Source organism: Vulpes vulpes, chromosome 15 (assembly GCF_048418805.1).
Source record: "Vulpes vulpes isolate BD-2025 chromosome 15, VulVul3, whole genome shotgun sequence".
In the NCBI taxonomy this organism is placed as follows: domain Eukaryota; kingdom Metazoa; phylum Chordata; class Mammalia; order Carnivora; family Canidae; genus Vulpes; species Vulpes vulpes.
The window spans coordinates 88,620,073-88,643,982 of NC_132794.1; the positions used below are offsets into that span (position 1 = coordinate 88,620,073).

The 23,910-nt window shown below is 50.2% G+C and overlaps 1 protein-coding gene across 5 annotated transcripts in view; it reads right to left on the minus strand.

Annotated features, from left to right (window-relative positions):
• CRTAC1 (cartilage acidic protein 1) overlaps positions 1-7,384 on the minus strand; it is a 157,676-nt gene extending 150,292 nt beyond the window's left edge. For 4 of the 5 annotated variants that reach the window (XM_072739681.1, XM_072739679.1, XM_072739678.1 and 1 more), the window contains exon 1: positions 7,227-7,377. The gene's annotated coding sequence lies outside the window, so the exon portion shown is untranslated. Of the gene's footprint in view, positions 1-7,226 lie in introns of all 5 variants that reach the window. The other variant, XM_072739682.1, reaches the window with a different exon arrangement.
• Positions 7,385-23,910: the final 16,526 nt, after the last annotated feature.

Consider the following 23,910-nt stretch of genomic DNA (forward strand, 5'->3'; position numbering starts at 1 on the left):
TGCCAAGGTAAGGAGCCTGGGAGTCACACCATGAGAGAGGTTTTGAAGTTAGCTATGACATGATCAGCCATGCATTTTAGAAAGAGCATTTTAGATCTGGGGCAGCAGTGTGCAGGATAGACAGACTGTGTTTCTGAAAACCGAATACAAGACTCACAGAAGGGATATGGGCATCCTGGGGCAGCACAGCAGCATGGCACTAGATGACCTCCAAAGTGCTTTTCCAGGCCTAAGAATCTATGGGTCAGGGTTTCTTGTTTTTTTTTTTTTTCCCCTAAATCACTTAAAATGCATTAATGGACCTTGCTATTTAGAAGAATGCCCCTGGGGATCTTTCTGTGAAGCAGTGATTCACTCCCTAGTCTGTCCTCAGTGGAAATCCAAATTATCATCTATTCTCTCAGCTTAAAGCGAGGCAAACCTGCACTGAGCTTCCTTGCAGCAGCCTGGTGGGAAGAAGAAGGGAAGGGGAGTAAGCACCCAAAGTGTGGTAAAGAGGAAGAAAACCTTGGTCTTGCTCAAGGTTCGGAGCTGGCCATCATCTCATAGGGTGGGCCCTGCTTGGGCTCCTCCATCCCTACTTGAGCAGTGGGACCTTGAGGGTTCTAGAGCCTTCTGGGAAGAAGGAGCCAGAAGGAAAACTGGCCCTCACTGATCCAGGCCAGTCTGGAGATCCACTTTCAAACAAAGAACCACCTCTTCCCCAGAATGGCCGCCAATATTCACTGATTTATTCATCCACCAAGTACCCACTGAGCTCTTCCACATGCCAAGCACCATGCTAGGCACTGAGTGCATGACTGAGAACAAAAGACACAGTGCCTCCCCCGACATTGCTTACAAAGCAGTGTTTCTCCTTCTCAGGGACTCTTGTGTCCCCACTTGCCAGACTCCTCGGATATACATAGCTTCTCCAATGAGAGGTACATGGTTTTGATCTCCAAGAAAGAGTCTGTTCTTAGAGACCAGAATGAAAGGGAATGTGACATTACTTCGACAACAAGTCTGCAGGTGATGGAAAGGGCCTGTCAGCTTAGCTCCTTTATTATAGGGATGGACCAGGGTGTAGCCTTAATCCTCTAAGGAGAGACTCAAGTGACTTCCTACCTCTAATCCTGAGCACGTGGAGGTCTTGCTCAGGTGAAAAACACCAAGTGAGGCTGTTTCCACCAATCCTGCCAGACCTCCTCTGCCCATGCAGGCTGGGATCTGGCTCCCGGGCCTGTTCCCCATATAGACAGCTGAGTCAGAATTTGTCTGATGTGATGGGTCCTTAAAGACATACATCAAAATAGGGCAGGGTGGGGATGCCGAGAGAGAACCTTCATTGGGGTCCATGCTCTGGGAAGGTGGGGAGGCGGCTGTTAGGGTTGAAGTCCCTGCAGTCCCTCCCCTGGTCACCGGGACAGCATGAGCTCAGCAGTGATTCCCGTGACCTTGTCACTGTACTTGTTGGGGGCAAACAAAGATAACAGTAACTAGAAACAACAGGAAGGGTCATTTTATACACTCTCTGCACTTGCAATTCTTCTGTGGCTAATTAAAGTAATATGTCAAAACGTCCCTTGGAAGAGATCTTTAAGAATATGTCTGTTAAGTAAACAAGGTTTTACTAATTAATGACACGCCTTCCCATCCCTCCGCGAGGTTCCTTGCAGAACTTCCCTGTGCCAAGAAGGTTGAGCAGGAGAGTGAAGTTGCCACCTCCCCTTCCCAGAGGGAGTGGGGACAGATCCAATCGCTTGTCATTTGTGAAGCTATCAGTTTCTCCTCCGGATGTTGATCAGATTTCCTGGGCTGGAACCAACTTACAGGGCCAGGGTACTGGAATTTTTCCAAGAAGAAAACGCTTTGCTTCTTACGAAGTCAACACAGTTTCTTTCAAGGAAAATTTTTATCTTTTTTTTTTTTTTTGAAGTGGCTAGGGTTTTTGAAGGGCAAATCTTTGGACTTTCCTCTAAACATAATGTTTATGATATACTTATTTGCTAAGACCACCCCCTGTCTCACACACACACACACACACACACACACACACACACTCAGAGAGGCATGGGGGTGGGGGGATGATGCGCCCAATATTACACAATGAGTCAGTGGCACAGCCAGAAATAGAACTTTCCAAACTCCCAAATTCTTAATAATAGCAATATTAATAATAGTCTCTTTATAATTCTCCAAGTGTTTTCACAGCTCACATTTAATCTTTGCAACATCTCTGAGAGTCCGGGTAAGTGGGTCTTAGCAAATCTGAGTTCTAGACCAGCTTGGCTGCTTGCTTGCTGCAGGATCCTAGCTAGTCTTTTCACTTCTCTGAATCCTAGCGTCCTGAGCTGTGAAATGAGAAAGCCAGATGAGAACACTTCTGAAATCCCTCCCACCTCTGGCATACTACAATTCTGTGTGGTGGTGCCCCAGCCCAGGTTTCTCAGCCTTGGCACTATTGACAAATTAGTCCAGACAACTTTTTGTTGGGGGCTGTCCTATGTATGGTAGGATGTTTAGCATCATCCTTGGCCTTGACCCACTAGAGGCTGGTACCACTCCCTAGCCCAGTGGTGACAACCAAAGATGTTTCCAGACAAATGGAACATCCCAAATGACTCGGGGGCAAAGCAGGCCCTCTAGTCACTGCCAAAGGACTCCAGTAAGGTCAAGATCATGAGTGGTTCAGTGGCAAAAGGTCTTCTTGTCCCTAAACTTGTTGCAGGTCTCTACTTTTCAAATGCAGCCTCCAAGTCCTTTGCTGCTTCTCATTTTTTAAATGCCCTAAGTGGTCCAGGGTGTTTTGGGTGTGATAATGAACCAATTGATGTCATACTTTTTCCTAAGGAAAGTTCACAGGTTTATGTCCCCTAAGCAACCAGCCAGGCTCCCCAGAAATCCCTCACAGAGCCCTGGCTGGCCTGGAAGCCTGTATCTGCAGCCTGCAGGAGGCTCGGTGAGCACGGATTTGTCAGCACTCTTAAATCACTGGGCTCCAAGGAAGGCTTCTCCCAGCACAAAGATCCTTCCTTAGGAATCAATAGCTCAGGGCCCTTCATCACATTCAGAATTATCCTGGGACCTGTAAAATTTCTTTTCCCCAAGTATGGCAGAACCCGAAAATGAGAACCCCAAGGTGGGGGAGGGAAGAAAGCAAGGAGGAAGCCCTGCCAGGAAGGCCTTGTCCATCAGCCCAGATGTTGCTGTGAGCAGAGGCTGATGTGCAAACCTGGACCCTCAGCCTCGCTTACTTGGAAAAGGAAGCCACAGTGTGGTTCCCAGTGATCCCGCAATAATATCCCCTTCCAGCTGAATACCTCCTCGTATCTTGCCAAGGGCAGAGGCATGTTAAAGACCATCATCCTTGGTCTTCACTATGCTACCCTCATCACGGGGTTGCCAGCTTCACCATTTTGCAAAGGAGGAAACTGAGGCAGAACTTCGTCCAAGATCTCTAAGCCAGAAAGTGGGGAGCCAGATTCTAAGCCTGTGTCCTTTCTACTACACTGGGCTGCCTTCTCAATGAGAGTAGGGTAAGGGTCAGCCCTCCAGTGGGGCTCATGAAAGCAGTGACTTCTTATTTTCTTAGGGTCTAATGCCACTTTTCAAACTCTGTCTTCTCCCCATTCAATCAAAAATTCAGAGATCCTGTACTACAGCTATATTTCATGTAATTATTTCCCTCTCCTTATTCAGACTAGTCCAAGCCTTGGGAATGCAGGTCTTAGCCAGAGCCAGGAGCTGGCACAGATCTCAAGCACAGCCTCTCAGAACCCCACCTCTTAAAGGAAGGGGCTGTTGCTCCCTGGTGGTTCACATAATCCTACTATCTCCCTCCTCCCCTGAAGACTAAGACCGAACTTGCCTGTGAGCCTCAAGGAGCAGAGAAAACTCAAGCATCTTCCCTGGCACCAAGCATCTCTTGGTACTGGTTCCTCCTGAGGGTTGCCACCACATCTGCTGAGGCTCCAAGGGGAACCCAAAAGAGCTCTATGCAGTGTGCAAAGGAACAGGGTGGGGAGAGGAAAGAGGGGTGGCCCCCAGGCCACTCAGCAAGCCTCTTTCCCAGGGCCCAGCTCAGATGTCGACAGTCAGACTCACAGAACAGAAAAAGGGCAGTGGAAATGGTAGTATACTCCAGGTCACCCAAGAAGCCTAACACAAGGATTTTGCAAAAATAGAACATCCTAGGATTCTGCCCTTGAGCTGGGAGCAGCAAATATGGGGAAATGGGCAAATAATGGTTGGGAACTCTGCACTTCACCCAGGATCTGAGTAACAGAGGTGCCACAGGCAGTGGTGTGATGCAGGACAGGGCGAGCCTACTCCAGCATGCCCTAGTAAAAGAAGGAAAGAGCTCTGGCCTGGCTTCTAAGACCACAGGGAGGCACCGAGCACTTCTGATTCCTATATGCATGGACTGAGAACTGGAGTTGCTTTGTTTCTGCCTAAAAGACTGTTTGGAATAATGAGATAACACAGTAGATAGAAGGAAAAAAAAATTCAGAATTTCTATTACATATGTATATTACAATAACTTCATCTGCTTCTTGCTCTGAATAATTGATTTGGAGAAAATTTTCCCAAATTTACTAAATTTGTTAATTTACCAATGTCAGCAGTTATGAGTACCTGGTATGCTGAGAACACACGTCCATCTCCGTAGTAAAGAAAAGCAGGTCACAGGGTTGGAATGAGCTCTGAGTAGAGAACCGGGAATCCTCAGACCTAGTCCAGTGTCTTCCATCAAATAGCCATGTGACCTTGGGCCAGATACTTGCCCTGACTGGGCTTCGGCTTTTTAATCTATAAGTATGCATGCCAGTCTTGGGGATGGGATGAGGTTGGACTAGATGCTCTCCAAGGATCCTCCCTTCTAGCCCTAATGCTCTTGGACTCCATGCTCTCCTGACGAATTCAAAGGACCTACCAGAACTGAGCAAAAGGAATGATCTCAGAGAGCAGGTGGGGCTGAGTCCCAGCCCTCCTGCCCTGGAATGTTGTTCCTGCGTCTGCCCCAATGCACCTGAGGCCACAGGACCACCTGATGGTCAGGAAGCCTGTGGTAAAAGGGCTCCCATCATGAAGGTGAGGGTTGGGGGCTACGGCCTGGGCTTGCCCAAAGTGTTTAGTTACCAATGGTCAGTGAAGGGCAGTAAAGTGGGAATGTCAGTGGTCTTGAGCTGGGTGCCTTTGGTGCCCCCTACTGGACACCAAGGAGCCTGCTCCACCTTTAACCTTCCATCACCTCTGCAGCAAAAAGACTGAGAACAGGAGACTGTCCTAAGCACTTTCACAGTACCGCCTTTGTGGTCCCTGGTCCTCTCTCCACAATAGTGTAGGTTTGACTCCCTAGAATGACACAGGCGTTTGGTCCACACACTCACAGGGGCACTCCTCTTAAGCAAACATCAAGGTGCCAAGTAATAAATATCAGGGTTCAGAACACCAGGTGCAACCCAGATGGAGAGAGGGGAAGAAAGAGCAACAAGCAGGTATCTCATTGCACAAATCCCCAGTGGAGAGAAGGTGTTGGGAAATGCAGCAGAAAAATGTTGACTGCAGGCTGAGGATGGAGCTGGGTTTGCAGGTATAGATTGATAACCCCCACAGAAGATCTCCATGCTGAAGCAGTTACCCTAGGAGTTCAAGATGCCCATTGTGTTCAGGAATGGGGTACAGGTGAAGAATACACCCCAGCTGAGCAGCATGCCTTTGACCTTCTCCAGAGTCTATTAGCGCCAAATGGAAGCCAGAATATTCTAATTGCGGTCCTCTGTGCCAGCATCAAGACCCTAAACTTTCATCGCTTCTTAAATTGACTTTAGGACCTGGTGCCAGAATGATGTTCTTAAGTCAGAGGAAGAGAAAATGCTTCTCCAAGAGCTATATTGGAAGAACCGCCATGTTCCCACTTTTCCATCCTCCATCTCCCCTTCCTCACCGCTGGGAGTGAGGTACAGCATGACTCTCTGAACTCGCTCTGATTCAGTCTTGGGTATCTCCAGCCCCAAGTCATCAGGGTAAAAAAGTCTCCCATCAGTAGCAATTCTCTTCCCTGGTAAGTTCTCCCCTGATTCCAGAAAGCACTACAGAGTTGTCCCCTAGACTTGGAGCCTTCTCCCCTTCTTTTCCACCTGGCTTCACTTGGGAAGTCCTGCACCCATCCCAGAAGACATCTCAAGTGTGACTCAAGAATGTGTCCTGCCTGGAGAGCTGAAGCATCTCCTGGGATGCGGAGAAGCCACCCTAGGTGCACACCCACCACCACCACCGGTAGCAATATTCATTAGTCATTCCCGGAGGCAGGGGAGTGCCCCCCTCCCAGCCCCAGGAGCATTTCCCGACCACTCTGGGAGGCTCTCATCCAGGCTGGCATGACTTTGGATTCTTGAGTTGGTTTCTGCAGAAACGGGACTAACCAGGGCTCCCAACTACTGTACTGCGAAGTGACGCGCTGCATCGTTGGCCATGCCCCCGAGCCTGGCCTGCCGCCCCGCCGAAGCCTGTGTGTGTCCCCACGGGCAGAGGAGGACCCTCGGCTCCCCCGGAATGCCTGAAGCTGGCTTGCCTGAGCCAGGCTGCGTGCGAGGAGACCACACCTCGGTCCAGCAAAGGCAGCTGGCGCTACGCGGCTCGCGGGGCTGCCTCCGGGGCTCTCCGCCGCCCGGCGCTGTGCCTGGGCGCTCGGCTTCCCCGGGGGAGAAGCGCCGGCTCCTCGGGGGCCCTTCCCCATCCCGGCCGCGTAGGGGGGGGTCGAGGCCAGCAGCTTCCCCGGCCCGGAGCTGAGCTGAGCTGAGCCGGCGGGGCGACTCCCAGATACCCGCCGGCGCACCCCTCCTCGCCCGCTCCGCCCCCCTCGCAGCCCCGGGGCCCCCTCCCCGAACCGCCGACCTCCAGCGCGCCCCGCACCTTCCCGGCCGGCGGGGCGGGCTGCTCGCACACCGCGCTCCCACGTCTCCCGCACCTGCAGCCCCGGCCCGCCTGGCCCCCAGCCCGCGGGGGCGGCTCGGCGCGCCAGTCGGGTCCTGCGCCCTGCGCCCTGCGCCCTGCGCCCTGCGCCTCCCGGCAAGTTGGGGGCGCCGCCGCCTTCCGTGGCCGTGGCCGTGGCCGGCTTCCCGGTTCCGCGGCCGCACTCCCGCCACCGGGGCCGGCGGGCCGGGCGGGCCGGGCGGGCGGGGCGCGCAGGGCGGGAGAAACTTTCTCCGCCGAGGGGTGGGGGCACGCGGGCGGGTACTCACGCCGAGGTCCGCGCTCGGAGCCGCCTTCGCGCCCTCTGCGCCCCACCGCCTGGGGGCGTCGGAGCGCGGGCGCCCAATGCCGCCGCCGCCGCCGCCGCCTTCCAGCTCCCGGCCCGGTCCCGGGCTGGCCTCGAGCCTCCCGCCCGCCGCCGCTCGCCCGCTTTATACAACTCCACTCGAGCGCGCCCGGCCTTATGTAAAGGCTGGCGGAGCCCCGCAGCCAATGGCGCGGCGGCTGGAGCGGGGCCCGGGCGGGGGGCGCCGGCGCGGCCAATCGCGGCGCGGCGAGCGCGGGCAGCCGGTGGGGGAGGGGACGCCGCCCCGCGCTGATTTAGGAGCGGGGATTGCGGCGGCGGCGGCGGCGGCCGGGGCCCGGTCGGGCCGGCGCGGCGGGCGCGGGGTGGGCGGCGGCGAGGGCGGGCGGCGGCGAGGGCGGGCGCCCCCCGCGCCCCGCCGCGGCGTCGCGTAACCTTCGGGAGGCGGCGGGGCCCGGCGGGGAGGGCGAGGCGAGGGTGCCTGGCCGGGCGCTGGGGGCCCTGGCGGGCGGGAAGCGGGGGTCCCCGGGGAGGAAGCCGGGGGGAGGGGGAGGGGAGGGGTGAGCCCTGGGGCCCCCGGCCCCCCGGCCCCCCGGCCCCCCGGCGCGCAGGGCTTGCTCTGGCCCCGCGCAGGTAGCGCGCTGGTGTCGCCGGGCCGGGCCGGAGCGGCCGCGCGAGGCGAGCTGAGAGCGAGATTTCGCGCTGCGGAGCGAGCGCCGAGCCGATCTTTATCCGGCCTGGGAACGTGTCCGAGCACCTCCCGGGGCTGCTCAGTATGGAGAGCTGAGCTCCGCGACGGCCCGGGGGGGGGGGGCGGGGGGCGGGCGAGCACAGCTCGGAGAGCAGGCGCGGCGGCGGCGGCGGCGGCGGGCCCCGGCCCCTCCCCCCTCCCCCGGCCCCCGGCCCCTCCCCCCTCCCCCGGCCCCTCCCCCCTCCCCCGGCCCCTCCCCCCTCCCCCGGCCCCGCCCGCCGCCGCCCGCAGTGCCCCCGTCCCGCCCCGCCGTGCCCCCGCCGTGTCCCCGCCGTGCCCCGCCGTGCCCCCGCCGTGCCCCCGCCTCCGCAGCGCCGGGGCCCAGCGGGATCCGGGGCCCCCCAGCAGGCCCCCTCTGGCTCTCGTCTTTCCGGCCCCCCTCGCCGCTCTGCTCGCGGGCACTGCTGACCCCCTCCTCGACCCCCAGCCCGCTGCCGTGGCCTGGCCGGGGTGGCCTCAGCCTCTCCGGACCCGGGGCCCTGGCGGGCCAAGCCTGGGAAGAACGCACTAGGTCAGCAGTGCCCCAAATACCCGTGCGCTGGGCAGGAAACTGGCCGAGGTCGGTAACACTCTAAGACAAGTCCTTTGCTTTGCGCCTGGAATCAAGACTGGCACCGAGTGGGCGCCCAGTGAGGATTTACTAAATGAATTGTGAGCTTCCATGAATAAAGCCTTTGGGTTTCGGAAACCTGGGGCTCGAACGGGGCGCTGGAAGAGAAGGACCTGGGGATGATGCTTCATCAGAGAGGGATGGGGCTAGGACTGCTTCCCCATCTATTGATGCCTCTCTTCTGGGTACTTATAAAATGACTCTAGTGGGGTTTTGTTGTTGTTTGATGGAGGCCCTCTGCCAAGCACCCCCTGGCTCTAGTTATCCCCGGGTTTTGAGCAGAATTACCAAGCCTATTTTGGCCCTGTTTTCAGGTCTCTGTGATTGTCCTCTGAAAAGAAATAGCTAAGCATAGGCGATCTTTGTAGCTCTTGGGCCTGGAACTAGCTCAGGTTCTTAGTCCTTTGAGGATTGTGGACCTCCTGAATGCTTCCTCTAGACAAATACACAACACACATACACACACACACACGTAAGCACATCTCCAAGCATCATGTCTTGATCATTAGGGATCTCAAATCTTTTATGGGGCTCTGCCCAATGTCAACCTGCGTCCCTATGGGTCTGGGGTTGTGGCTTATAATCATTTCCCTTTGGGGGGTCAAAAGAACCCTTTTGAAACTTTCAAGAATCTGATTACTGCTATGGGTTTGTTTCTCAGGAAAATAATCACATACTCGTATACATGCTGCCATGCAAAGTAGAGGGTTCATGGATCCTTAAACCTTAATCTAAGACCCCAAATTAAGAACCTTCACTTAGCAGCAAATAAACTCTGCCCCAAGGACACACCTGATTTCCCAGCTCTTTCCATAACAAGTCCAGCCTGCTCTGTACCCTGCTGCATCATGCCCCCACCCTGCTTAGAGGGCATCTAAGTCATATGGGCTTGGCCCTGGCATGTGAGAGGCCGTCTCCACACTTGTTTCTGCATCTCGGTCCCCGCCGCCCTCTTAGTGTGGAGGTAAGTTGCAGGTTGTCATGTTTTGTGTGATCAGTGAGAGTTCCTTAGCCAGAAGCTCCAACTCAGGGAGATAACAACTGGCTGGTAATTAACCATTTTCACTCAATCCCAAGCACCTGAGCACACCTTTCTTGGTTTTTGTTCTCACCTCTCTCTGCCGGCGAAACTGCGAGCAGCAGCCCCAGCTGTGGAGCCTCACTTTACCTAAACCCGACAGATTTAGTAACCAGTGCAGTAATTATCAGCATTAGCCATCCAGATGTGAATAGGCTGTCTGCACAAAACAGCTCTATAATGATGTCACACTTTCCTGCAGCTAGCCAAATAGGAGTGCAACAGACCAGAGGTGCTGGGGAAGGGCAGAGAAACGCAGGAAATGACGGAGATGTTCTTTCCAGGAAGTTCTCCAGGGAATGCAATCTGGTTTCTGCACTTGAACTCGTGAGGGTTGAGCCAGTGGGCCAGGTAGATCTGTTCCTATAATTTTAAATTCCTCTAATGTCCTCCACATCCATTCACCCAGTTCATGTCTGTGTCCACTCAGAGTCCGACCCTGCCCTGCCTGTCTCGTTGTAGGTATCTTGCCCTCATGAACTGCCTGGATGCATCCTGCTTTCTTGGGACATATGTGCATTGCTATGAATTGAATTGTGCCCCGCCCCCACTTGCCCCCTGCCCTGCTCAGTCCCACTTCCTTCGCACCCCTTCGTATGTTGAAGACTTAACTTCCAATATGATTGTATTTAGAGATAGAGCCTTTAAGTAGGTAATGAAGGTTAAATGAGGTCACAGGGTAGAACCCTAATCCTTAGGATTAGTGTCCTTATAAGAAAATAAAGAAACACCGGAGACTTTCCCCTCCCTCTGCACACGGACAGAAGAAAGGTCGCGTGAGGACACAGATAGAAGTGGCCATCTGTAGACCAAGGAGAGAAGCCTAGGAGGAGACCAAACTTTGCCACACCTTGATCTGGGACTTCCAGCCTCCAAGTGTGAGAAAATGAATTTCTCTTGTCTAAGCCATTTGTGTGGTGTTTTGTTATGACCACATGAGAAGACTAAGGTACACACATTTTCAACATACTCCCCCTATCCTCCCAATACCCCAACTCCAGCCTTCTCCACTCTGGGAAAGTCTCTCTCCATATTATCCTTCCACAAACCTTGTCCATTCTTGTCCAGGACACTTGCCTAAGATGTTTTCTCATCCTCTGACACCGAAACTAAGTCTCACCTCCCACACCACCATCCCAAAGTGCTCTGGCCAGCGAGCTTTGCCTTTTCTGCTCTCTTGCTGGTCTGCAATGTCTTAGCACTCTATTATGTACATAGTTCAGTTTCCTGTTATTTCCTATGCAAAAAAATGTGGCCATCTGGGCAGCCCGGGTGGCTCAGCAGTTTAGTGCTGCCTCCGGCCCAGGGCCTGATCCTGGGGACCCAGGATCGAGTCCCATGTCAGGCTCCCTGCATGGAGCCTGGTTCTCCCTCTGCCTGTGTCTCTGTCTCTCTCTCTCTCTCTCTCTCTCATTCTGTCTCATGAATAAATAAATAAAATCTTTAAAAAATAAATGTGGCCATCTTACCAGAATGGAAGTTCCCTTAAGTCCTGAGTTTGTATGTTACACTTGACTGCTTCATGGAAGCCAGCATGAAACTGGGCACTGAGTGAATACACAGGGTTTTCTGATAAATTTATTTCAATTAAACATGATTACTTTAAAAAATACCAGAAAGTTTATGTGTCAATTCATTTGCTAAAAGCTCAAGACATTTTGTGTGCATCATTTTGGCATTTTGGTTATCTTGAAAGTCTGTTGGAGCGGGGGCTCTTGGGAACTAGCTCCCTGTTATGGTCCAGCCTCAGATGGGTTACACAAGTCATTTAGAGTCATGCCAAGTCAATCCTTCTTTCTCCACATCAGAAGATTTGCTATCCTTCCTCTCCTTGTCACCCTCCCTGATCCACCTGCCTGTCTTCTCATTCTCCAGATGGAAAGAAAAGGCCAGGGAATCTCAGATCTAAGAGATGCTTCTGTTCTAACAGATCTGTTGCAAAAAAAAAAAAAAAAACAGGGAGGTTGCTACAGTTCCTCAAACCCTTATCTGAAGCCAAAGGGGTTTTAGAATTCAGAAAAGTACCGTACATTCTGAGACATCCCCTGTGAGGTCTTGGGCAGCATCTCTTAACGGGACCCATGAATATTTCTTCAGTAAAAATATGAATGTTCTCATGAAGCAAGTGTGAGGATAAAATAGCCTCACACCAGTTTAGGTAGATGTTGTCACCAGATGAGTTTTGACACCAAACTTGCAAGCGAAACAAAACAAAATAAAAATGCACCTCTTGACTTTCGGAGATTTGAGAACTTGGAATTGCAGATGAGGGATTGTGGAATTAGGCTTGGTTGTCCCCAAAGAAATGCATGCTTTTGTGAGGGTGTGGGAATGCAGCAGTAGTAGCAAATGAGAAACCATAACCTGTACAAGAAGTAAGGAGTTTAAGGGAGGTGAGGAAATAAACTCTTCTCAAGCCAACTTGTACTGCACTGTTGTTCTTTTCTTCTAAGGAACACATATTTATCAGATGGCTGGTGAGTTTTAGATGCACTTGTGTTAACAGTGGCTTGTAAGTGACAGATGTGCAGAATGGACCTAGTAGGGGAGGCAGGTAGGGGTGAAGGCACGGAAGCTCTTATACAGGAGCCACAAACCATGGTGGACTTCTGGCTGGCCAGGGAGACCTAATTCAGAACAGCTTAAAATGGGAGTGCATGCTACAGGAAACTTCTCCAGGTAGAGAGAGGGCAGATCTGGGAAAGGAGACTAGAAAAAGGAGAACATTATGGGATCCTAGAAAAGCTGGTTAGAAAGGTCAGAGCCTCTTAGGGCTGAGGGGAGCCTGGGAGCGATGCTGCAGGTAGACATCTGACAATAATGTCAATCTGTATCTATCTGGGTGCTTTGAAGTTTTCCCACACTGTGGTGGAGTGGATTTTCAATCTGAGGGGCTGGCTGAGAGTATGACACAGAGACAAGGCAAGGCCATGGTGAACCCCTGAGTGCACAGCTTTCTATCCCTGCTTGAGATGCCCAGCCAGCAGTACCTTTCACGGTCAGCGGGCTCCCTGGAACCCAAGGTCAGTAGCAGGAAACTTCATCTTGACTCTTAAGGCCAGCCTTGTTGCTGCCCTTGGTCCTGCTTTGCCTTTGCTCCAGGTCCTAGTACGTGCTCTTACCTTTTTCTTCTGACCGAACTCCGTCTGGCCCTCCCAGCTCCAATAACTGGCTCTCTATCTCATTCTCCCATCCTCGTACCCAACCACATAACCTAGGTTTTCAGGCACTAGGATTCTGGGGTCCAGATGCTTTACTTCCCTTCCTGTGGCTGAGTCTTTAACACCTGTTGCCTCATATCCCTCACATCAACTGCTTTCTTGAACCTCCACCTACTGCCTCATGCCACCTTCCTTTGACCAGTGCCCTCAACCTGGCCTCACTTCCTCCTACCACTAGCTGCCAGAACCTCCCAAGATCCTGGCCCTGCCTTGGTGGGTAGGTCTTGATCCAGGTTCCAGCCACTCTTGGTATGGCATATCCAGCTGCCACCCCAGACATGTTTGTGACAGATATGAACTCATGGTCATGGTTTGAAAGAAGAAGAGTAAAAAAGCCTTTAGCAGTTGGGGAGTGGAAGCAGGAATTTGCTAGCAGCAAGTGCCGGGAGCTCCTGGTCTAGGGGTCACCTGGCCAGTTTCATCCTAAAGGAAGAGAGAAATGGATGAAAAGTGAAGAGGAGAGGAAGGCAAACAGGAAGGAGTAAATAAAAGGAGGGAAAGAATCAAGAGAGGAGAGAAAGGGAAGGGAGGATGTTGGGAGAAGAAGCAAAGGGTGGAAAAGAATGTTTCTAGTCTGTTTGGATGTGTAAACTGAACATGAAAGTCTTGTCATCAACAAAGAGTCAAGTATTGACGCAAAAGAATATGGAAAGGGTAATTGTGTGGGAAGAGAGGGAGTGAGGGAAGGAGCGAAGGAGGGAGGAGCCTTAGGGAAAAGAGAGGGAGGAGGGAGGAGCAAGACCTTGCAGAAAGGAGGTGGGTTAGAGGTGGAGGGCTGCCAAGAACAGGTGGACAAGAATGGACTGCATCTGGGAAAAGGAAACCGTGTTTGAAATGTGCAAGGGGTATTATTTCTGATCACTCTGTCGTGATTTCATTAACCAGGGTTTGTGGAGAATTCCCTTCCCCCTGCCACTTCTCTCTGCACCTCTTGGTTCTTTCCTGATTTGTTCGAAAACTCTATCCTCATCTTGACACCCCATTCCATTAAAGATAGAATGGATTTCTCACAGGTTCAGTTTCAGGGTCTGGAGGTATTGTTATGAACCGCCAGATGCAAGGGTAAAATGAGGACGATAAAAACGATTATAGGGCTTTTATAAGGAACACATGAGATAATGTATGCACAGCACTTAGCAGAGTGCCTGGTACATAGTGAGTGTCCCAGAAATGGTGATTGTCGTCATTCTTGTCTTTCCTCCAGTCTCTGTGCACGACCTGTCACCTCCACTGGCTTGTCCTTCATTTGAAATGCCACTCACTTTCATCTCTTTCTCTTTACACCCAGACCTTTAGCACCCCACTTTTGTATTCCTGCAGTAGCAGATCTGGAGGTAACCCTGCCTTCATACTCTCCCCACCCAATCTCTAGTAACACTTTCAGTTTGTGCAGAACTTTACAGAATTAAAAAAAAAAATCCTCATTGACACTTACTATGTGGTAGACACAAAGGATGGCTCAAAGGGATGCGTGACCTGCCCAACCAGGCACAGCTAATGAAAGGCAGAGCTGGGATGCAGATTTAAGTCTCTTGGGCACTGCCTCCTATCTAGAGAGTCAAGCAAGTCATTACTTCTCTCACAGAGACATGCTTTTATATTTCCCATAAACACCTTTAGGGTCTGGCCCACAAGAGGTCCTCAACCGGTGTCAGTTGGGTCACTCCTTCCAGGCACCCAGAGAGACAGAGGGTCACCCTTGGCTCAGCCCCACCCCTTGAGATGGAAGGGTCTACTCCGTTTCAATGTCGCTCTGCTCACATCTCAGAAGCAAGAGCCCAGCCAGGACCCAGGGCCATGCACATGGTGGGTGAAGGCTGACTGGAAGCAAAGCCAACGTCCACACGTTGGTGAGTGTGGAGAAAATCGGGAGGAATTATGGTTGTTTAAGTGTAGCTCAAACTAGCAGAGGATGAAAGCAACTCCATGCTCATTGCAACAGAAAGGAATTGAGATTTCATGAAAAGAAGGCTTTCTTCTCTGCACAAGAGTTGTGAGATGTTAGAACCAGATTCCTGCAGAGGTTGTAGAAACTGCTCCCCTGGAGGTCTTTAAGAGCCAGAGCACAATTCGCTCTCCAGCGAGGTGGCTACAACAGCTGTGTGTAAGGCTGGGGCACGGACAGCAGGGAGGTTTAGGACATCTCAGGAGGCCAGAGGGAAAACCTCAAAGCCAGGCCCAGGGGCTGGGGCAGGGAGGGGAGGGCGGGCTCCAGGGAGGCAGGAGGCCAGAGGTTCAGGCAACACGAACAGCAGTAACAACGTTGAGTTCTGAGTGAAGAGCCCCACAGGCTGTCTGTTGTCTGATCTGTCCAATTACTGCCTGCTGGCTGGGCCGCTGAGCACTGCAGTGGGGCGGGAGCTCATTCTGGACCCTCAGGAGGCGATTGGACCCAACCGGACAAAGCCAGGTATTCTACGTAAGTAAAGCAGGGTGCAGAAGCTGGCCCGTTACAATATGAAATGCAAATAATAGACCCCGAAGAGTGCTCTTTCACCAGGCTCCCTGAGCAGGGATGTTTGGGGAGGATTCCAGGGCCACAGATTGCCCCAGGTAAAAGCACATCTTCCTGAGGACCCATTTTTATTGGAAGATGTGCTAGGGTCAGGGGGCAAGAAGAGGTGCGGTAGGTAATTTAACCGGTAAGAAATTGAAAATACACTTTTCATTTTGATAAATCTAGATATATCACAGAGTTGAATGCACAGCTGTGCATGCATCTTTTAGACAAAAGACCTTTCAGACTTCCTGTTGGGTGAGATCCCCCAGGCCCCTGGGGTGGGGGTGTGGGATAAGCCTTTCTTCTGCTTTGAGAGTACTTTGGCAGTAAAGTCTTACCAGAGCTGCTTTAGTCTATACAAAGCACTGTCTCGTGCACTGCCTCATCGGGATATTCAACATGCATTTAAGCATTTTCTGTGGGCTGGGCACTATGCCCTTTATGACAAAGAAGTGGGTGTTTATATTATCCCTGTAGTGGAGTTGAGGAAACAGGCCCAGAGAGAGGGAGTGATTCCCTCCCCCTCAACAAAATTCTCATCTGGCAAAGGAGGCTTAGGAATGTGGGTGCTCTTTTTTGGAATGCCATGCCTATTCCATTGTGCCTGCTGCCTGTCCCCATCATGCTGCCCGTCCTCCCCCCACCTGTTCCCTATCAATAGCAATTACACAGCCTTCACTGCCTGTGCCCCCTCCTAAGAGCCTTTAGGCAGGAGGGACAGGTCCAGGGCAAATGGCGAGCCCAGGAAATCCAGCCGGTGCCTGTGCCTATTCTCCTGCCTCTGATGATGGCATGCTGTGCACGCATTTACAGATAAGGACATTAGCACAGAGACACCAATGTCCCCGGGTCACAGGCAGAGCATCCAACTCCTAGGTTGGGCTGGAGGAGTTCCGGCTCAGTGCATAGCCCAGGGGTTTCTGGGATGTGACCAATTCACTGCACAGTCCAGAATGGATGGGTCTCAGCCAGCATTTATTCAAGGCTTGTTAGGTGTGGGCGCTGTGTTAGGCCAGTGGGGGAACAAAGATGAATGAGTCTTTTTCTGCCTTCAAGGAGCTTACAATACAGCAGGGAATTGATGCCGAACTCATGTGGAAAGAGATAGTGAATAGGAACAGGCTGGTGAGATGTGGCCAGCAGGTGATGCCCCTCTTCCTTCATCCTGCAACCTCTCCTGGCAATTGTAGGGCAGGAGAGGTTTCCCAGGCTTGGTGACTGGGCACCTTCCCTCCCTCTCTCTATGTGGAACTCTCCTCTCTCTCTGCTTACACATGGTCTCCTGGGAGCTCACCGTCTGTCAAACGTTCTCCAGTAGGCACCACAACCAAAGCTACCAAGGGCTGTGTTCATAAGCTGATCTGCCTAAATGGAGCTTCACAAATGCTAACAGCTCACACCGAAGCCACACTTCTATATGCTGGGCACTGTTATGTGCTTTTACTGCTCCAATCGTCCCTGCAAGCCTATGATTCTAATTCTTTTATGCCCATTTTACAGATGAAAAAGCTGAGGTTATGTAAATAGTAAGCAAGTGGCAAAGCTGGGACAGACACTCAGGTACATTTTAGACAGCCATTCCACACATGGTACCCCACTGGGGCCTCACAATGGTATCATGGTACAGGTAGATGGGGACATAGGGGCCCTTGAATGAGCAAATGTATGGACAAGGTCAACTGCTCTGAAGGTGAAGTAGAGACTAGAAGCCAGGTCTGGCTCTTAGCCTGCTATCCTTTCCATTACTTTCTGTTGCTGAAATTGGAAAATATTTCCTGTACATTTCCAGTAACCCTATACCCACCCAACCAGGCCTTTTGCCTCCAAAGGGTCTTCGCCCTTTCCTAATGGTGAAAAGTCAGGACCAGGCACTGGTGAAAACTAGAAATCTTGAACGACTGCCACCTGGTGGTGTCCTGAGTGGTGGCGGCTGAAGGGAGCCCGGGGCCTTGAGGCATGGCCTTGGGGGTTCGTGATAAGAAGCCCGTAGAAGGGCAGCCCGGGTGGCTCAACGGTTTAGCGCCACCTTCAGTCCAGGGCATGATTCTGGAGACCTGGGAGTCCCACGTTGGGCTCCCTGCATGGAGCCTGCTTCTCCCTCTGCCTCTCTCTCTCATGAATAAATAAAATCTCTCTAAAAAAAAAAAAAAAAAAAAAAAGCACGTAGTAGTAGAAGTTGGAACTTACTGACTGTGGAGTGTGTGCCAGGGGCTCTGCTAAGCACTGGCAACGGTTTCTGTCACATTCCTCCCACTAGCCATGTGAGGTTGGTCCTGTTTATATCACTCCCATTTCAAAGATGAGGAAGCTGAGGCTCACAGGTTAAGGAACCTGTTCAAGGTCATGCTGCTGGTAAATCTTAAAGCTGGTATTCAAATCCCGCTCTGACCTCAGGGACTGCTTCCCCCTTGACATTCCTTGTCCTGCCTCCCCCTGCTTTATACCATCCAGTCACTGCCTACTGCTCTTATCTTCATCTTATCTCTTATCTCATACCACAATCCCCACATTGCCTTCTCAGGGTTAGGCACTCTCTGAGATGATCTTGTTGATTTGTTTGTATGCTTGTTTGTTGTCTCTGTTCCCCACTGGGAATGTCAGCTCTGTGGAGGCAGGCACCACTGTATCCCGGGTGCTCGCAAAATAGTTGCTCCTCAAATACTTGCTGGATGAATCATTGGAGGTGGCAAGGGGAAAGGGGCTCTTCAACTAGAATATTATGCATTTAACTCAGAGGCCTTCTCCGGTGGCTTCCTGTCATCCCTGCCTCATTTCTCTTTGGCCCTCTCCCCTATACATCCAGGACCAGTAGTGAACTGAGGCCAGGGTTTGGACTTGGTTTAATTTGGTAGGCAGAAAATTTTAGACTCAGTAAAAAGAAGATGGCTTGCATTTCTGGTCCTCAGTATTTGATATAGTTGAAGTGTCTGAGCTTTTTTGGTAGTGGTTGTTGTTAATTCTTGTAATTAGCTTGTATCTTATAGATATTGCTCTTGGTCATTTAAAAAGAGACTTAATTGGTCATTCAGGCTTGGAACCTATTCTGTTCTCCGACTTTATTACTTCCTCCACCACAGTCAGAACCTGGAAAGGTAGATTAGCATCTCAGGATTACAAACTGCCTGTTCCCACTCACCTACATTTGGACATGCTCCAGAAAGCAGGCTCTGGTTTGTGAATTTGAATTTAGCATCCTGCCCTGGTAAGGAGAAACCCAGATCCAGGCACAATTCCTAGGGTCTACTGGAAATCTGAGCAGAGTACAGATGCTTACACAGATGAATTTCCATCCAAAGATGCGAGTGGCCTCAGAAAGGAAAAACCACCATGGCTAATGGTTGTTAGAGCTTCCTTGATGTAATTTCAGAGAAGGAGGAGAGCCACAAACCAGGTTAAATGAAACCAGGAGAATTGAGCTCTGAGCCGACAGCCCTACTAAGGTGATATGATGGTAGAGCCATATTAGGGGTGGGCATAGACTAGGAAGGGGCAGCCTGGCTTATCCTGAGCCAGCCTCTGTCTCACCCAGTGTCCTTCCTTAATCTCAGAGATAAGACAGAGCTGGCTGGTCTTTCAGATTCCCCGCTGCTCTGAGGTTCTAGGCCTTTATGGGGTTGGAGGAGCAAGAGTAAAGGTTGGCAGGAAATGAAGCTAATGTTGACTGAATTCCTACTCTACATCAGACACTGAATGGGTACGGTGGCATCAGGTCCTTGTGGTCTCTATTTTTTAGATGAGAAGAAACAAAAAAGGAAGTTAAGTGACATGCCTAAAGTCACATAGCTGGAACACGATGGGGCTTCGCCACAAAGCATCTGGCACTTACACACCGCCTCCACCTGATGCTCCAGAATATTTAATTCCTAGAAGTGGCACTCACCTCCTAAGGAGCACTACTCTGGTTCACACAGTGACCGGGAAAAGGAAGAGCACAGCTGGGTTTGTCAGATTTCTTGCTTTTTTTTTCAACACAATTCTCTGGCTCCTAATTAGGCAGCTGAGGGGTGAAAAGCTAACGTGGATGTAAGTAATGAGCAGCGGACCTTGTGTCACAGGCCGACCCTGGATCCAGGACCCAGAATGATTCTGTAATTATACCAGCCAGTGTTTATGGAGGGTCTCTGATGTGCAGGGGACTGACAGCCCCATCAGCAGCTGAGGGCTTACTATGCACTAAGCAGGCGCATGTACCTATTGGTGCATTTCCTATGAGGGGAGTCAGATGACTCTCCCTACTTGCTGGTTGGGGAGATCGGGTCTCTGCCTCTGAGAGATGAAATAAAGACCCCAAGGTCAAACCTGTTTCTGCTTCTAGATGGTGGAGGAAGAAACTGACCAGGAAAGTGAAGGAACTGTATTTTCTGAATGAGAAATTGGGGCACATGGTCTGATGTGTTGACTGGTCATGGAGCAAGCTCTTGGAAATATCCAGGAACAGTTGTCATTGCCATGGTTCTTAATGCAGTCCCCCACACCACTCTCTGACTGCCCAAAGCCTTCCTTCATAGGCTCATCTCTCTGGCTTCCCTCCCCCAAAGAATCTTATGCTCTAGAATTATGACTTCTTTTATTTATTTATTTATTTTATTTATTAATTTTTAGATTTATTCATTTATTTGAGAGAAAGAATGCACACATGAGTGGGGGGGGATGGGTGCTTAATTCCCAAGGTACACAGTGTTTAGTCAAGAATGTATCTCCATTGTAACTCCATGTAGGCATTTGAGATAGGAAGTACTCTGAACTTAACATGAAGGGACAGAGGGAGAGGAAGAAACAGATTCCCTGCTGAGCAGGATCTATCCCAAAACCCTGGAATCATGACCTGAGTCGAAGGCAGATGGTCAACCTACTGAGCCACCCAGGCACTCTGGAATTATGACTTCTTTTAATATACAACCAAACTGACCATTCATGGGCAAAACACCCTCTTATCATTTTGCAGGGTGGCTAGAAGAAAATGATTGTTATAATTTATACTAAGATGTGAGTGACTAATAAGCCACCAAATACTGGCAGCTGCTTGTCCTTTTAAAGAGAAGCTAGTTTATCCACCAGATATCTCTCTCTATTGGGATTCTGGCTGCCTGGCTCTCCAGGCTCTTGTAGGGGCAGGGTCATGGGTGGGGGGTAGGTGGAGAGAGAGACTACCCTTCCCAAGGGTCTATTTTCCGAATGGAGATGTTTGTCTCTTCTTTCCGACCTCTGAATAGAGTGCAGTAGCACAGGGAGAGCTCTTGGGAAATCCAAAAGCTGCCCTTGGCATTGTCTCATCTTTCTAGACCTTCTCTTCGGTGAGAAACCATTTTAATAAGGTTGTAATTTTGTTACGGAATTTTGTAATTAAATATCCTTTAAAAAATGAGGTTGCAGGGCCCTATCTCCTAATTTATCATAGACTTAATGCCCCAAGGTACACAGTGTTTAATCAAGAATGTATCCCCCTTGTAACTCCATGTAGGCCTTAAAGATAGGAAGTACTCTGAATTTATCACGAAGGTTACTTTCTGTTCTTGAGATGTTATTCTGTTTACCAAGTGGCAAAATAAATGGTGCCTTCTTAGTGAGAAATAACAGGCTCTCCCTCATCCCTGCATTCATCCCAGTCCCATGGGCCTCTCATCCTCAGAGGTAAATCTATCCATCAGTTCTCCATACAAAAAATGTTCAGAATTGGCTTCTTCTTTTAAGGAGCAGACGCGCTCCCCCTGCTGGCTAAGGGTACCCAATACAGCTGTGTGCTGCAAAACCACGACAATTTGGACTTTGTTCAAACCACGGATTGAGCACCTACTATGTGCCAGGTGCAATGCTAAGGAATATAAAAATGAGAAAGTCCAGGCCTCTGTCCTCAAAGAGCTTAGGGTCTGCTCAGAGAGACAAAATGTGTATATATATTATATTTAATACATGAAACTATGTAACATCTAATTGCTGTATCTTCAGAAGCAAGAAATTACTTCTGTCTCCATGGAATAAGAGAGTCTCCAAGGTGGTGATAAACATCTTACTTGCATCTTGAGAAAGCAGGTTCGTTTCAGAAAGTGAAGAGGGAGAGAATGGTCAGTGTAAAGAGTCCTAGAATGTTAGGGGTAAAAGAGACCTAAAGTTTCATGTATTTTAATCTCCTCCTTTATAAGCCAGGGAAATGGAGCTTAGCACGTGTCCAAGATGTAAGAGACATGCTCTAGAACAGAGACTGGAACCCACTTCCTTTCACTCCAACTCCAGGCTCACCAAAAATTCCAGGTGGCAGGAGGAATGAAAGATGGGTGTGGGAAGAGCCGGATATGTCAGAGAAATGGAGAAAGGATTCTGAGTCGCCACCACAAGAAATCCAATCCCATTTACTGAGGAAGTGAAATGGTCTGGTTAATTTAATTTCCTAATTAGATGGAAGTTCAGCAGAAAGGCTACATTGTTAGAAATGTTAATTTTTTAAAACTTCCTAAAATGTTTTATTTCACTTTTCTGCCTTAGCAAGTGAAATAAAGGTAACAGATCATTCATTGATGATTCTGGATTTTTCAGTACCTTACAATATTTTATTTTATTTTTTTTATTTTATTTTTTTTAAAATTTTTTTTTAATTTTTATTTATTTATGATAGTCACAGAGAGAGAGAGAGGCAGAGACACAGGCAGAGGGAGAAGCAGGCTCCATGCACCGGGAGCCCGACGTGGGATTCGATCCGGGGTCTCCAGGATCGCGCCCTGGGCCAAAGGCAGGCGCCAAACCGCTGCGCCACCCAGGGATCCCTTTTAAATTTTTTTTTTTAATTTTTATTTATTTATGATAGACCTTACAATATTTTAGATGTAGACAGCATGCAAGCTTACAGGTATATATCCTTGGAGGGCTTTTAAAATTCGTTAAAGGTAATATAATGCTTGCCATTTGTATCCTTATCATCAGCCATAGTATTTGGATTTATTTATCAGGGTGGGAGAGTTGAGTACAGAAAAAATGTGATTAGATGAGGGGCCTGTCTGACTTTTCTCTGGTTAATTGAGATTTTGCTGGGTTATTTGGGTGGTCTCTGCTGAGCCCCCCTCCCCCCAGCTCTGCTCTCACACCCAGCAGGGCTGTGTTGAGCAGCAGGGTTTCAGTGAGGAGCCCTGCAGAATTCCTGTGCATGCTTTGGAAAGGAACAGCAGGGACATTCCATTGAGGATACTGGCTGGCTCCTACCAGTAGTGGGAGCTGGGACATCCCTGAAAAGTTGTGAGCAGTGGCCTTGTCTAAGTGGGGGCACTGTGGCATTGGCTTCAGCCCGGGTGTGGCAGCCAGCTTCCCAGATGGCCCTCAAATGATGGCCTGATGTGGTTCCCTCCTATATGACACCAGAATTGAACTGTAGAACCAGGGCTCCTGGGTGGCTCAATTGGTTAAGCATCTGCCTGCAGCTCAGGTCATGATCTCAGGGTCCTGGGATTGAGTCCCATATTGGGGTCCCTGCTCAGTGGGGAGTCTGCTTCTCCCTTTCCCTCTGCCCTTCCCCTTTTCCTCCCCTGTCCCCACCCCTGCTCCTGCTCTCTCTCTCAAATAAAGATAAACCTTTTTTTTTATTTTTTTTATTTTTATTTTTTAAAGAATTAATCTGTATAACCAATTGAATAGTTGACAGTATCTCACTTCTTGGTTGGATTATAAAAAGGCATTACAGCTTCCATCTTGATGACTCTTTTTCTCTCTGAGATCATTTACTCTGGGGGAGGCCAGCAACTATGTTGTGAACAGCTCTGTGGAGAGGTCCACGGGGCAAGGAAATGGGCTTCTAGCCAACAGCTACATGAGTGAGCCTGGAAGTAGGCTCTAGGTGATGGTCATTCTGGCCTATGTCTTGATGGCAATCTTATGACAGTGGCTGAACCAGAACTAGTTTAGATTCCTGACCCTCAGAAAGTGCATAAGCTAATAAATATCTATTGTTTTATGTTGCTGAAATTTAGGTTAATTTATCACATGACAGCAGTTATGAATATACCAAGCTAGCAACCTCCCTGGGCAAGAGAACTCAGGCACTGCTCTTTCCCAGCTCCAGTCAAGTAGCCAGGGGTAGTCTTGACATCCTGGAATTTTAAATCCAGAAGGGCCTTGGAGCTTAGCCAGTCTATTCCCTCATTTTAAAGATGGAAAAAGAAGGGCTGGCAAGGAAGAGGCTTTGTGTAGAGCCCTGCTAAGGCCAAAACCTGGATCTCCTAATTTGGGGTTCAGTCTTTTCTCCCCAAATTCCTATTCCCAGGACCTAGTCAGCATCCCTGTTCACTGTCTCATCCACCAAATATTTATTATGTGCTTGGTGCTGTGTTGGGCCCTGGGGCATTGTGGGGACTCATAGCATTTGTCGAAGTTACTATTTGAATAGCTCATAACTGTGATAATGGGTATATGGTGAATGAATGAATGAATGAATGCATGAAAAAGACTGGAGTACAATCAGGAGACTCATGTGCTAGTCCTCTCTTTGCCTCTCTTTGCTAGTCTGC